Consider the following 14291-nt stretch of genomic DNA (forward strand, 5'->3'; position numbering starts at 1 on the left):
GATCTAATCTGCACTTTAAACGATGAGTTATGTTTTATCGGCTATTTTATATCAATCTGAATCATGCATAGCGTGTGGTTAAGACATGTCTGCTCTTGAGTAGATCTATTAGCTAGCGAAAACCATTCTATGGCCTGTAATCATGACCTATGTGATTCTGCCTCACACCCCACTGTTAGCACCGTGGAGTGGGGATCGTTATTTGGTCGATCTATTTCTGAGATAACCCCATGATCTTATTATTGTATTACGACATGCATGATTGCTCACCGAAACCTACGTGATTACTCACCAAAACCTTCATGATTACTCTACAAAACACACGTTAGTCATAGTAACCTCGTGTCATCATTAATCATCGAAACCTACGTGATTACTGTGACTAACGTGTGTTTTGTAGAGGCAATTAAGTTAGGTCACTGTAATGGAGATTGATTGGGCTATCATGGTGGTCATGCCCCTATGATGGAATTCGTTTTGGTTTTCAAAGGATGGACGACAAGGTTAAGGATGGACTAGTTCTAAGTGTCGATTGGAGTTGAAAAGACACTAGAGTAGTTTAGGACTTTGTTTTTCCTTTGGCCGTATATTAAGGGGGGTATGGACGGGTAGCTTGATCTAGGTGAGTCTAGTGAGTTAGGTGTGGTGCACACTTACTAAATCTAGCACTAGGTAGCTCCTAAAAAGCCCTTAGATTCATTGGAGCAAACTTCATTCACGTATGATTGAGAGTTGAAAGTGAATGGAGGGTCAAATACTGACTGAACGCTGGTTCCGTTGTGACCAGACGCTAGCGCAGAGTCCGGTCAGTTCATTTGATCAAGGTGATTTCGTCTGGTGCAATTGGAAGCTGAGAAGTGAGCGAACGCTGGGTGCCAGTGTCCAATCGACTCCAGTAAGGTTCCAGAAAGAGAAAATCATGACTAGACACGTCCGGTCAGTGTTGATCGGACGTTGTCCAGCGTTCGGTCACAACTTAAACCTTGGAGTTCAGGGAGAACTAACCAGAGTGTCCGGTCAACATGACCGGAGCGTCCGGTCACCCCATAGAGGCACATAACGGTTCATTTTGAACACGGGTATATAAATACTTCCTCTATTCATGTGTGGGGGTACTTTTGCTCATTCCAACAGTTGAGAAACACCCTTGAGGGTGCTAAGAAGAGCAAGGTCCTAGTGAGGTGATTGAGATTTGAGAATCCCTAGGAGAGCCCTCATTAGTGAAAGCAAGAGTAGCAAAGTGGGCATCCACCCTTCTCATTAGGCTTGTCATGGTCAAGTGAGAGTTCGTGCTTCTTACTCTTGGTGATCGCCATCACGTAGATGGCTCGGTGGTGATTGGGAGTTTGGTGATCATCCAGCGGAGCTTGTGGATGACCCAACTTGAGTTGTGAGCGGTTGTGGGTGATTCACCACGATGGGGTGTCAAAGAATCAACCCATAGAGAGCACTTGATCCTTGTGTGGATCAAGGGGGAGCTACAGCCTTGTGCGGGTGCTCCAACAAGGACTAGTGGGGAGTGGCGACTCTCCGATACCTCGGCAAAACATCGCCATGTTCCTCCTTCTCTATTTACTTTGAGCAATTCAATTCTTGTCATTTACATTCATAGAATTGCCATGCTAGAGTAGGATTAGAACATAGGTTGCTAAACTTTTATGCAGTAGATCAATAGAAATACTTTCTAGGCACAAGGGGTTAATTGGGCTAACCATAGGGTTTAATTATTGCAAAGAATTTTAGAATTAGCCCAATTCACCCCCCCCCTCTTGGGCATCTTGATCCTTTCACCAACTTGGGGCCTAGATGCTTTCAATCTCCCCCTTTTTGGTGATTGATGATAGCACAACCTCGAGTATGTAGAAGAGATTAGTGAGGTTTTCAACATGCTTGGTTCATATAAGCTTTCGACAATAAGAACAAAGGGGTTAGACATGCTTATATGACCAAAGCCAACATGGTGTACTCAATAGATATGAATTTAGCATGAGTACATGAAGTAAAGCTCATTTGAATCAGAGTAAAACATGGAAGCAAAGCAAATGAGCATAACCAAGTGACATGACATATATAAAGATACCAATGTAGAGAGCACACATGTCACATAAGTCTCACCATCACAAGTATGTAATGCAATGCATGAAAGAAAACGTAAATGCACAAAGTATCACACATAAAGAACCAAAAGTAACAAATCACATGCTCCCCCTAGATCTAACATACTCGCTCCCTCTCCACCTTTGGCATCAAGCACCAAAACCTAAGGGTCAGGCGATGGGACAAGAGCAGGCGAGTCGAGCGCTAAGGTGCGGTGAGAGATCTAGAACTGAGCAGCAGCATCCTCTGACACTGAACTCTGAGCGGTCTAACCCTCTATCACTAGAAATGAAGATGAAGTGGTCTAGGTGTGCTTAGTGACTGGCATGGCCTATGACTCTGGAAGTATCATTGTAGGAAGTGGAGCCACATCTGCCGCTATCGCTGTGACTATCTGAGGTGGCTTGGATGATGCAATAGACGACGGAATCATCTTTGTAGTCTCGATAACTAGAGCAACTATGGTAGGGATAGGAACTCGTAACTCTAGAGGTGTAGGCTACCCTGTAAGCTCACTAAAAGTAGCATCGAGACTCCTAGAGACTACGGTGTCCATCACTAACTCTGAAGAAGTCAGAGTCAGAGTGAAACCCATAACAATAGGAGTAAAGTGCGGACCCTAAGCTATCCCTAGGGAAGCAAACCACTGGGACACCTGCTCTGTAGGTGAAGCAAACTGAGTAGCTAGTGGTCCCTGACTCTAAAGCCCACTAGGCTATATAGCTAGAGTACTAAAGTGGTGGTGGCAGGCTGGCCGATCTGAGGTGTAGACCGCTGAGGAGCAACCCAAATAGCAGTGAATACATGCTACATGAAGCCAAGTAACTATTGTTGGATCATAAGCTATTGTTGCTACATGGCCTACTGCTGCCTCTGAAACTCATCCTGTCGAGCCTGAAGCTGAGCAAGTGCAGCTGCTGTCTCCTATGCCTGGCATGCCTGATTCTACCTCATTCGCTCAAGTATAGCTAGTGGAGCTGGGTCTGTCTACGGTGGCTATGGTGGAGCAAAGCTGGAGACACTGAGCTCTCTATCATGTGGTTGAGGAGCCATCTAAGGAATTGACTGATAGTCATCATCAGAGCTATCACTCGGGACACTCTCGACCACATCCTCCTACTGAGCACCAAGCTGCTCCTCCTCTATCGCTATAATACCCCTAATGATCTCATCCAGCTGGGCGGCTATCTCTGGTACCTCTAGGCGATGGCTTGGCTAGCGAGGGGTCCTAGCTTGACTGTGACGTAGCATCTGGGTCATGTCATATGGTGGAAACTCAATAGTAGCGCCTGTGTACTCTGCCATTGTCTTATGAGACTTCTGTGTAACTGCCTTTCTAATTAGGAAAATGATCTAATGAGCATAAGGCAACTGACGGTGACCTCTGAAGCCCTCTGCTAGTGTATCCTACATCTCTAAAAGTATCACATCCCAAATATCAAAGACAAACTGAGATACCTGGTGATACACTAGCCACAACTAAATACGAGTGAGACCCTCGTGGTAGCCCATACTCTTAAGCAGAGTCCTCCTCAAATAGCACCAAGGAGTCGAGCTGTAGGTGTAAGACCATGTGGTGTCCTGTTCGACCCCTCACCAAATGGCTCTGTGAAGCATGGTCTAACAATATCTGTGGGTGGCACAAGTCCACCATGAGGTCATCTCGGAGGCTCTGTCTGTCCATAGCATACCTCATTAAGGTGAATGGGTGACTCTAGAATCCTTAGTATCTCTCATCCTCAAGCTCTGGAGCCTATAGTCACGACCTCTGAATGCAAAGTGAATGAATCTATGCCTCGGGTCAATCCAAAGTGAGGAGTAGAACTCATGGACCCATGATGGAACATAGCGGCCAGTCCATCCAAGAAGATCTATCAAGCCTAGCAGATAGGAAAGGTGAGGATGGATCTACTCGCCAACAGCTGTAACTAAAGACTCTATGGAACAGACGTGCTGAGATCTAAAGGCAACACCATTGTTAAGATATGCATTATAGAAATCCTCCTATAGTATGGTGTAGAAGTGCTCTGACGCACGCTCATCCCGCCTCGGTGGAAACCAATCCTCAAAATGAACAAACCGTAGTTGCTGCACCTGTCTAGCTGTGGTTGCCCTTAGGTCAAGGAGAACCACCAGAGGTAGACCCTATGGTCTGGGAGGTGGACGAGAACCCCACCTCTATGTCTTAGGCCTCTGTGACACCTGAGTACGTGTACGACTAGAGCATCAAAGCTGTGGCTATGCTGTCTGCTCTACCTGCTCACCTGCTCTCCTTGCTGAGCATCCTCTATCTACTCTACCATCTCTTTTTGCTGCTTAGTCTCCCGTTGAGTCCAACTCTCCTCTAAAGAGACATGTTGTCCTCCAAGCATGATAGTCCTAGGTGGACTGCCAAGACTGGCCTCAATCCTCTTGACGGTGGCCCTCTGAGTGAGTGAAAATGGTCACCTATGCGCACACCACTGCCAGCTCCACCTCTCTTTGCACACTCTACGGTGGCAGCCACTTCTGCTGCCCTCTCTATCTCCACATCAGTGAACTTGCGCTTCTTCTTTGTAATCATGTGTTTTGCCTTTCCTTTTTTCTAAGCAGATAGGCGAGGCAGAGGCCTTGGATCCTCATCACCAGGATCACCACCGGCATTCTTGCAACGTGCCATCACTGAAGCTAATGAGAATTGCTGCCACTGATAGGAAACAACTATCGACTGACACTCATGAGGCTTGGCCTCAATCCATACTCACGAGCTTGGCCCAAAGTTTACTGATAACTACCAAATCAACCACAAGTGCACTGACTCGCTGCACAATAGAATAGATAGGAAATACAAAAAGTGGCTATAATCATTTAGAGATGCAAAACCCTAAGAAGCAAGTGGTAGATAAGAAATTGAAAGTGATGGCTTGCTACCTAATGAAATCCGATGAACCGGCGACCGATGAGCAAAGGAGAGGATCATGGGGCACCACCGGAATCAACAAGATACACCTAGGGTTAGGGTTTGGTGTCATGAAGCGATGCGGCGGCCAAGAGGGCATGGCAGTGCAATGCAGGCATGGCTAGGGCAAGCAGCGGCATAGGCATGAGCTAGGTGCGGGCATGGCGGCGCTAGGCTATCATAGGTGCGAGTGTTGCTAGGTGGAGGCATAGGCATGGCACAGATAGGTGTGAGCGCGTGCGCGACAGTGACGCAGGTGGAGCAGGCGTGGCGGCGCGATGGTGAAGGTAGGTGGTGCGGTTAGGGCATGACGATGTGATGCGGGTAGAGTAGCACGGTGGCGTGATTAGGTTTGCCCTGGTTGTGTGGCGTACGGAGGAAGGGAAATATATGGTGGCCCACCATAGCAGACAATGAAAGAAAAGGAATATGAGATCTACTCGGATTCAACTGACCAGATGCACCAGTGGCAATGACCGGATGCTGGCACCTGGAGTCCGGTCAACAACAAAAAGGTCCAAAACCCCTCAAATTATGACCGGACACAGACCAGAGTCCGGTCGATTCTGACAGCTTCTTCTTCGTTTGACCGGACGTAGGGCCATCTTCACACCGAACACTAGAAAACACTGTGCAACGTTCGATCACTTCTGAGCTGCATCTGTTCACCTCCTATAAACTGACTAGACGCTGGAAGCAGAGCCTAGTGCAATGTCCGGTCACCATTTTTCAGTAAATCTTCAAAGTTCCTTCGCGCTTCCTTTTCCCAATCAAGTCCTAACTTTAATAAGACTCAAATACACCAATTGGGACTTATATGAGAGACCTTTCTCAAACCCTCAAGTTTTTCAAAGTATTTTGCCTCAGGCTATAATTCTTTTTAAGAAAATAGGTAATAAAAAGGGTGAGGAGCAACATGTGCTCAAAAGATAACAAAAAAGAAACAACAAAGCAACATATGTGCACATGCAATGCAATACTTGAAAGTAGTTCTAGTTGCTTGTCAAGTTTGATCCAAGGTTAAGCTTCTTCACACGCTTTTTCCTAGTTATCTTAACCATGTTAGACAAGTGCAAAGTGCCTTAATAAAAATTAAACATGTTTTATATTACAATGCAGTGCAAGGGACAACACAAGCTCATTATTTAGTGAAGTTACTAAAATCAAGCACATTGAGCTCATTCCTCAACCAACAAAAAGTAGCCCCATCTAGCAGTTTAGTGAAGATATCCACCAATTGATCCTCGGTCCTTACACCTTATAGTGATATATCATTTTTAGCAACATGATCTCTAAGAAAGTGATGGCGGATATCTATGTGCTTGGTGCAAGAATGTTGAATCAGATTATTAGCAAGTTTTACCGCACTCTCATTGTCACACAAAAGAGATACCTTTTCTAGAACTACATCATAGTCTAGCAAAGTTTGCTTTATGTAAATAATTTGTGCACAACAAGCACCCACGGCAATATATTCAGCTTCGGTGGTGGACAAAGCCACACTATTTTGCTTCTTGGAGGTCTAAGACACTAGTGATCTACCAAGCAAATGGCACCCTTCGTATGTGCTCGTTCTATCAATTTTGCAACCGGCATAATCCAAATTGGAATAGCCAACTAGTTGGAATCTAGCTCCTTTGGGATACCAAAGACCAATGCTTGGTGTGTGCTTAAGGTACCTAAGGATTATTTTAACGGCAACCATGTGAGCCTCCTTAGGACTAGCTTGAAATCTCGCACACATACATACACTAAACATGATGTTAGGCCTAGATGTGGTCAAATATAATAAACTACCAATCATAGAGCGGTAGAGAGTTTGATCAATCGTTTTACCTCTCTCATCTAGGTCGAGATGTCTATTTGATGGCATAGGTGTCTTGATTGGCTTATATTCATCCATGTTGAACCTCTTGAGAAGGTCCTTGGTATACTTTTCTTGAGAGATGAAAATCCCTTCTCTCAATTGCTTGACTTGAAAACCAAGAAAGAATGTAAACTCTCCAATCATTTACATCTCAAACTCCTTCGACATTAATTCACCAGACTCTTTGCAATAATCTAGATTTGATGAACCAAATATGATATCATCAACATATATTTGACAAATGAAGATCTCTTCATCAAGCTTCTTGGTGAATAGTGTGGTGTCGACCTTCCTAATGGTGAAGCCCTTCTCAATGAGGAAGTCCCGAAGGCGCTCATACCAAGCTCTTGGGGCTTGTTTAAGCCCATATAGCGCCTTGGACAACCTATAAACATGATTAGGATATCTAGGGTCTTCAAACCCGGGAGGTTGATTAACATAGACTAGTTCATTTATGAAGCCATTTAAAAATGCACTTTTAACATCCATTTGATATAATTTCATTTCATGATGCAATGCATATGTAAGGAGGATACGAATGGCTTCAAGTCTTACAACAAGTGTAAAGGTCTCTCCAAAATCCAACCCTTTAGCTTGAGATAACCCCTTTGCAACTAGCCTTGCCTTGTTCCTCACAACTATGCCTTGATCATCTTGCTTGTTGCGGAACACCCACTTTGTTCCAATGACTCTTGCACCTTATGGTCGCTCTTCAAGAGTCCAAACTTCATTGCAGGTGAAGTTGTTCAACTCTTCATGCATAGCATTTATCCAATCCGAATCTTGAAGAGCTTCTTCTATATTTGTAGGCTCAATGCAAGAAACAAACGAGTGATATTCAATAAATGAAGCAAGTTTTTGAGAACAAGTCATTACACCCTTTGAAGGACTCCCTATGATGAGATCTTATGAATGTGCTTGTAGTAGAGGTGAATTTCTTCTATCAACCACTTGAGGGGGGGGTTGTGGAGCATCAACATCATGTGCTTGTGCCACCATTTGATCATGAGAGACATATGTATCTTCATTTTCTACTCTCCTATCTTTATCATCATCTTGTGGCACATTTGATGAGGAAGGTGGATCAATCACTTGTACATCATCTTCATCATCTTTGGGCTTGATGTCTCCAACTAGAATGTTCTTCATGGTCTCCCTCAATGGTTCATCACCTACATCATCAAGATTCTCATGTGCTCCTTGGGAGCCGTTAGATTCATCGAATTCCACATCATATGTTTCTTCAACTAAGCCAGGGGCAAGATTAAATCCTCATTATGCTTTGGACTTTGATGATTAACCAACAAGAAAACCAATATCACAATATCTTTGGAACTTCCCTAGGTGTTGCTGCTTCTTATAGATGTAGCATTTGCAACCAAACACCCGGAAGAGTCTGGCTTCTTCCCATTGAGCAACTCATAAGGGGTCTTGCCAAGAAACTTTTGAAGAAATAGGCAGTTGGATGCATAACATGCGGTGTTGATAGCTTCCGCCCATAGAGCTTTGGGTGTGTTGTACTCATCAAGCATTGTTCTTGCAAGTGTGATAAGTGTCCGGTTCTTTGTCTCTACTACACCATTTTGTTGAGGAGTGTATGTTGCAGAGACCTCATGCTTGATCCCTACTTCATCACAATATGCTTCAATATTTATGTTGTTAAATTCTTTTCCATTGTCACTTCTTATCTTCTTGAGCTTCACTTCAAATTCAATTTGTGCTCTCTTGGTAAACTTCTTGAAACATGATGCCACTTTGGTCTTGTTATGAAGGAAGAACACCCAAGTATATCTAGAGTAGTCATCAACTATCACAAGACAATAGAGGTTTCCTCCCAAACTCTTGTAAGTTGTTGGTCCAAATAGATCCATGTGGAGAAGCTCTAGCACTCTTGTTGTTGACATATAAGCTTTTGTTGGATGAGTGTTTGCAACTTGCTTGTCGGCTTGACATGCACTACAAAGCTTATCCTTCTCAAATCTCACATCCTTCAAACCTCTCACTAATTCATTCTTTATTAGCTTCTTGAGTGAGCTCATCCCAACATGTGCAAGTCTTCTATGCCATAGCCACCCAAGTGATGTTTTGGTGAATAGGCATGTCTTCAAGTTTGCATCTTCAAAGGTGAAATCCACTAGATATAGGTTATTATATCTAAAGCCCTTGAATATAACTTGATCTTCATCTTTCTTTGATACAACCACTTCCTTCTCGGTAAACAAGCATTGAAAGCCAAGATCACACAATTGACCAACGGATAGCAAGTTAAAGCTCAAAGAAGTAACATATAACACATTTGATATTGAATGATCATTTGATATTGCAACTTTGCCCAATCCTCGAACTTTGCCCTTTGAATTGTCACCAAATGTAATCATTTCTTGACCATCTACTTCTTCATCTAGTGAGGTGAACATACGACGATCACCGGTCATATGTACCACTATCAATAACCCAATGACTTCCACTGGTCTTGTAGTTCACCACTGGGGCCCTTGACTTTCTCAACTAGTGACTTTGCAACCCAAATTTTCTTAGGTCTATTCTTGTTGGGTGGACCTAAGAACATAACTTTCATTTTTCCACTAGAATCCTTTCTAAGCATGTAATGAGCATTGAAGGCAAAGGGTCTAGCATGCTTGGGCAAGGGTTGTGGTGGTGGAGCTTGATATTCATGGGCAATGTGACCTTCTTTTTCACACTCAACACATCTCTTTGTCTTACGCTTTGACTTGTGTTGTTGTTGATGTTGAGCTTGAGCCTTCTTCTCTTGATTTGCCAAGTACCCAATACCACTTCTATCCATCTTCATCATGGTGTTGATGAGAAGCTCACTTTGGATATATTGGCCTCTTGTGAACTTGCTCAAACTAGTCTTGAGATATTCTTTTTCCATTGAGCTTCTTGTTGTATTCTTTAAGTTTATCATGATTTTTCTCAGTCCCTTGTTCTCTTCTTTAAGCTTCTCATTCTCAAGAGCTATATCACAATCATGGTCAAGGTTCTCTATCACAATTGTGTTGGTGGTTGATAGCTTTTCAAGATCTTTCTTGAGCTTTTTATTCTCATTCTTGAGCTTGACATACTCATCAAAGTTATCGGACTCAACCACTTTCTTGCCTTTGCTACTAGAACCTTGTTCAATGCACTCATCAATCAAGTCATCACATGATGTAGCTATATCAATCTTAACAACATCGTTAGTAGCATCATGTGGCTCATTGGATAATAACTCATGAGAAACAACAAGATTATCATGATTAACCTTGAGATTTGTGTACTCTTCTTTCAGCAAATTGTAGCTAGTGGTGAGCTCATTATGTATCCCCTAAAGTTTATCATGTTTTTCTTTAAGCTCCTTTTTAGAGGATTTGAGCTCCTTGAGTTTGGATGACATAGTTTTATTTTCTTCTCTAAGCTCGACACTAGCTTTTTCGGCTATGTCATATTTAGCTAAGAGTGAGTCATTCTCTAGTTCTAGCTTTTCATTTTTAGCTCTTGTCTTTCTAATGATCTTAGTGTATTGATTTAGCAACTTGACAAGATCATCATAAGAAGGTGATTCAAATTCTTTATCACTATCATTATCATCATTACTAGCATTATCATCACCACTACTATCACCATCATTTGGTACCTTTCGTTCACCCTTGGCCATAAGGCATAGGTGTGTAGAGGATGATGGCGACAGTGTCGGTGAAGATAGTGAAGAATCAATTACAATTGTGGTCACCTTCTCATTCTCATTCTCACTTTCATCATCGGATGAGCCACTTGATGAATCAATATCCGTGAGCCAATCACCAATAATGTATGCCTTGCCATTCTTCTTCTTCTTGTGGAATTCCTTCTTTTTGCCATCCTTCTTCTTGTATGACTTGTTCTTTTTCTTCTCATCATCATCTTCATCACTTGAGTCATCTTTCTTTCCCTTGTACTTCTTCTTGTACTTGTCTTTCTTGGGTTTGGAGCATTGATGAGCTAGATGACCAAGTTCTCCACAATTATAGCAATCCATCTCGGAGATGGGCTTCCTTCTATTGATAGTGAAGAATTTCTTCTTCTTGCCATCAAACATAACACCATTCTTGTTAAGCTTCTTAAGCATCTTGGCGGTTCTTCTCACCATGAGAGCAAGACTTGCATCATCAATTTCATCATCAGTTGAGCTCTTGCTTTGCCCTTCCTCTCTTGGCTAGCCTTGAATGCCAAGTCTTTCTTCTTGGTGGAAGAAGAGCCATCTTGTGGTGTGATGTGCATGTATATCTCATGTGCATTGATCTTTTCCAATATTTGAGTTGGTGTAGCGGTGGAAAGATCGCCTTGATGAAGCACTGTCACAACATGCTCATATTTGTTAACGGGGAGGACACTCAAGATCTTTCTTACAACGTCGAAGGGTTGCATTTGTGTGAGTCCAAGCCCATTGACTTCCTCTACAAGAACATTCAAGCATGAATGCATCTTATTAGCACTTTCTCTAGGAAGCATCTCAAATGAATTAAGTTTTTTCATAACAAGGTGGTAGCGTTCCTCATGCTCACTCTTAGTTCCCTCATGGAGCGCACAAATGTCCAACCATAGTGCATGGGCGTCCTTGTGGTTCCGCACACGGTTAAAAACATCTTTGCAAAGGCCTCTAAAGAGGGTGTTTCTAGCCTTTGCATTCCATTTCCCATAGTTAACCTCATCGCCTTGAAGGTTTATGGGATTCTTAGGTTTTGGAAAGCCTTGTGAAGTGGCTCTAAGTACTCCAACATCTAAAGCTTCTAGATAAGCCTCCATGCGAATTTTCTAATAAGGAAAATCATCTCCCACAAAGATAGGAGAAGGTCCATCCCCATGGGACATCTTGCTCTAGGCGGTTAAGCCTAATTTAGAAAGCACGAGGTTCTGATACCAATTGAAAGGATCAAGATGCCCAAGAGGAGGACTGAATTGGGCTAATGCTAAAATTCTTTGCAATAATTAAGCCCTACACTTAGCCCACTTCACCCCTTGTACCTAGAATGTGTTTCTATTATTTTATCACACAGAAGTTTTGCATCCTAGGTTCTAATCCTTCTCTAGCATGGTAATTCTAGGAATGTAAAGACATAAAATGAATTGCATAAATATAAATGCTCAAAGTAAAGAGAGTGAAAGAAACGCGGTGATGTTTTCCTGAGGTATCGGAGAGTCACCACTCCCCACTAGTCCTCGTGGGAGCACCCGCGCAAGGGTGTAGCTCTCTCTTGATCCACACAAGGATCAAGTGCTCTCTATGGGCTGATTCTTTGACACTCTATCACGGTGAATCAGCCACAATCACTCACAACTTGAGTTGGGTCATCCACAAGCTCTGTCGGATGATCACCAAACTCCCAATCACCACCGAGCTGTCTAGGTGATGGCGATCACCAAGAGTAACAAGCACAAACTCTCACTTGACCATGACAAACCTAATGAGAAGGGTGGATGCACACTTGCTCCTCTCCTTGCTCTAATGAGGACCTTAACCTTGGATTCTCAAATCTTAATCACCTCACTAGGCTCTTGCTCTCCCTTGCACTCTCAAGGTGTTTCTTAGCTAAACAAATGGGCAAGAGTACTCCCTTGGATGACTGGAGTAAGTATTCATACCCCCTCATTCAAAATATAATGTTTGGAGATTGAGTCAGCATTCTGTGGGGTGACCGGATACTCCAGTCAGGGTGACCAGAAGCTCTGGTCAGCTATACCCGCAAAGAGCCATTAAGCTTTGACTAAACTTTGACCTGCATCCGGTCAGCACTGACTGGACGCGTCCGGTCATGAAAATCGGTCTCTGGAACCTTACTGATGTTGACCGGACACTGGCACCCAGAGTCTGGTCAATTCACTGTTTAGTGTCTGGTCAGTTACCAGATCCTAACCAGCGTCCGATCAAGAAAATCCTTCTCTAGAACCTCTCTGGATTTGACCAGATGCAGGCACCCAGCATCTGGTCCGCTTTCACTCAGCGTCCGGTCTGTACCAGATGACTTTAGTTGATCAGATGAACTAACCAGACTCACCCTCCAGCGTCCGATCACAGCTAGACCAGTGTTCGATCAATCATTTGACCCTTCGTTCCCTTACAACTTGAAATCCTATGTGAATGAAGTTTGCTCCAATTAATCTTAGGGCTATTTCTAAGCTACCTAGTGGTAGGTTTGATAAGTGTGCACCACACCTAACCCACTAGACTTACCTAGGTCAAGCTACTAGTCCATACCCCCCTTAATAGTATGGCCAAAGGAAAAACAAAGTCCTAAACTTCTCTAGGCGTCTCTCCAACACCAAACGACACTTAGAACTAGTCCATCCTTAACCTTATCATCCATCCTTTGGAAACCAAAACGATTTGCATCGACAGGGACATGACAACCATGATTGCCCAATCAATTCCATTACCATGACCTAACTCAAATTGCCTCTACAAAACACATGTTAGTCATAGTAATCTCGTGTTGTTATTAATCACCGAAACCCAACTAGGGGCCTAGATGCTTTCAGGTATCCCAAAGGAGCTAGATTCCAACTAGTTGGCTATTCCGATTTGGATTGTGCCAGTTGCAAAATTGATAGAAAAAACACATCCGAAAGGTGCCATTTGCTTGGTAGATCACTAGTGTCTTGGACCTCTAAGAAGCAAAATAGTATGGCATTGTCCACCGCCGAGGTGGAGTACATTGCCATGGGTGCTTGTTGTGAACAAACTCTTTACATGAAGCAAACTATTCTAGACTATGGTATAGTTCTAGAAAAGGTACATCTCTTATGTGACAATGAGAGCACGGTAAAGCTTGCTAATAACCTGATTCAACACTCTCGCACCAAGCACATAGATATCTGTCACCACTTTCTTGGAGATCATGTTGCTAAAAATGATATATCACTAGAAGGTGTAATGACTGAGGATCATTTGGTGGATATCTTCACTAAACCGCTAGATGAGGCTATATTATGTCGGTTGAGGAATGATCTCACTATGCTTGACTTTAGTAACTTCACTAAAAAATGAGCTTGTGTTGTCCCTTGCATTGCATTGTAATATAAAACATGTTTAATTTTTAGTAATGCACTTAGGGCTTGTCTAACATGGTTAAGATAACCACCGAAAAGCATGTGAAGAATCTTAACCTTGGATCAAACTTGACAAGCAACTAGACTTACTTTCAAGTATTGCATTGCATGTGCATGTGTGTTGTTTGGTTGTTTCTTTTTGGTTATCTTTTGAGCACCTGCTATGTTTATCAACAAATAGGGAGAACATTTGAAGCTCATATTGGTCGTAAAACCCTTTTGTGTGGTTACATGGTGCTCCTCGCCCCTTTTGTTGCCTATTTTCTTAAAAAAATATAACCTAAGGCAAACCATTTAGAAAAA

The sequence above is a fragment of the Miscanthus floridulus genome, chromosome 8 (assembly GCF_019320115.1).
Source record: "Miscanthus floridulus cultivar M001 chromosome 8, ASM1932011v1, whole genome shotgun sequence".
In the NCBI taxonomy this organism is placed as follows: Eukaryota; Viridiplantae; Streptophyta; class Magnoliopsida; order Poales; family Poaceae; genus Miscanthus; species Miscanthus floridulus.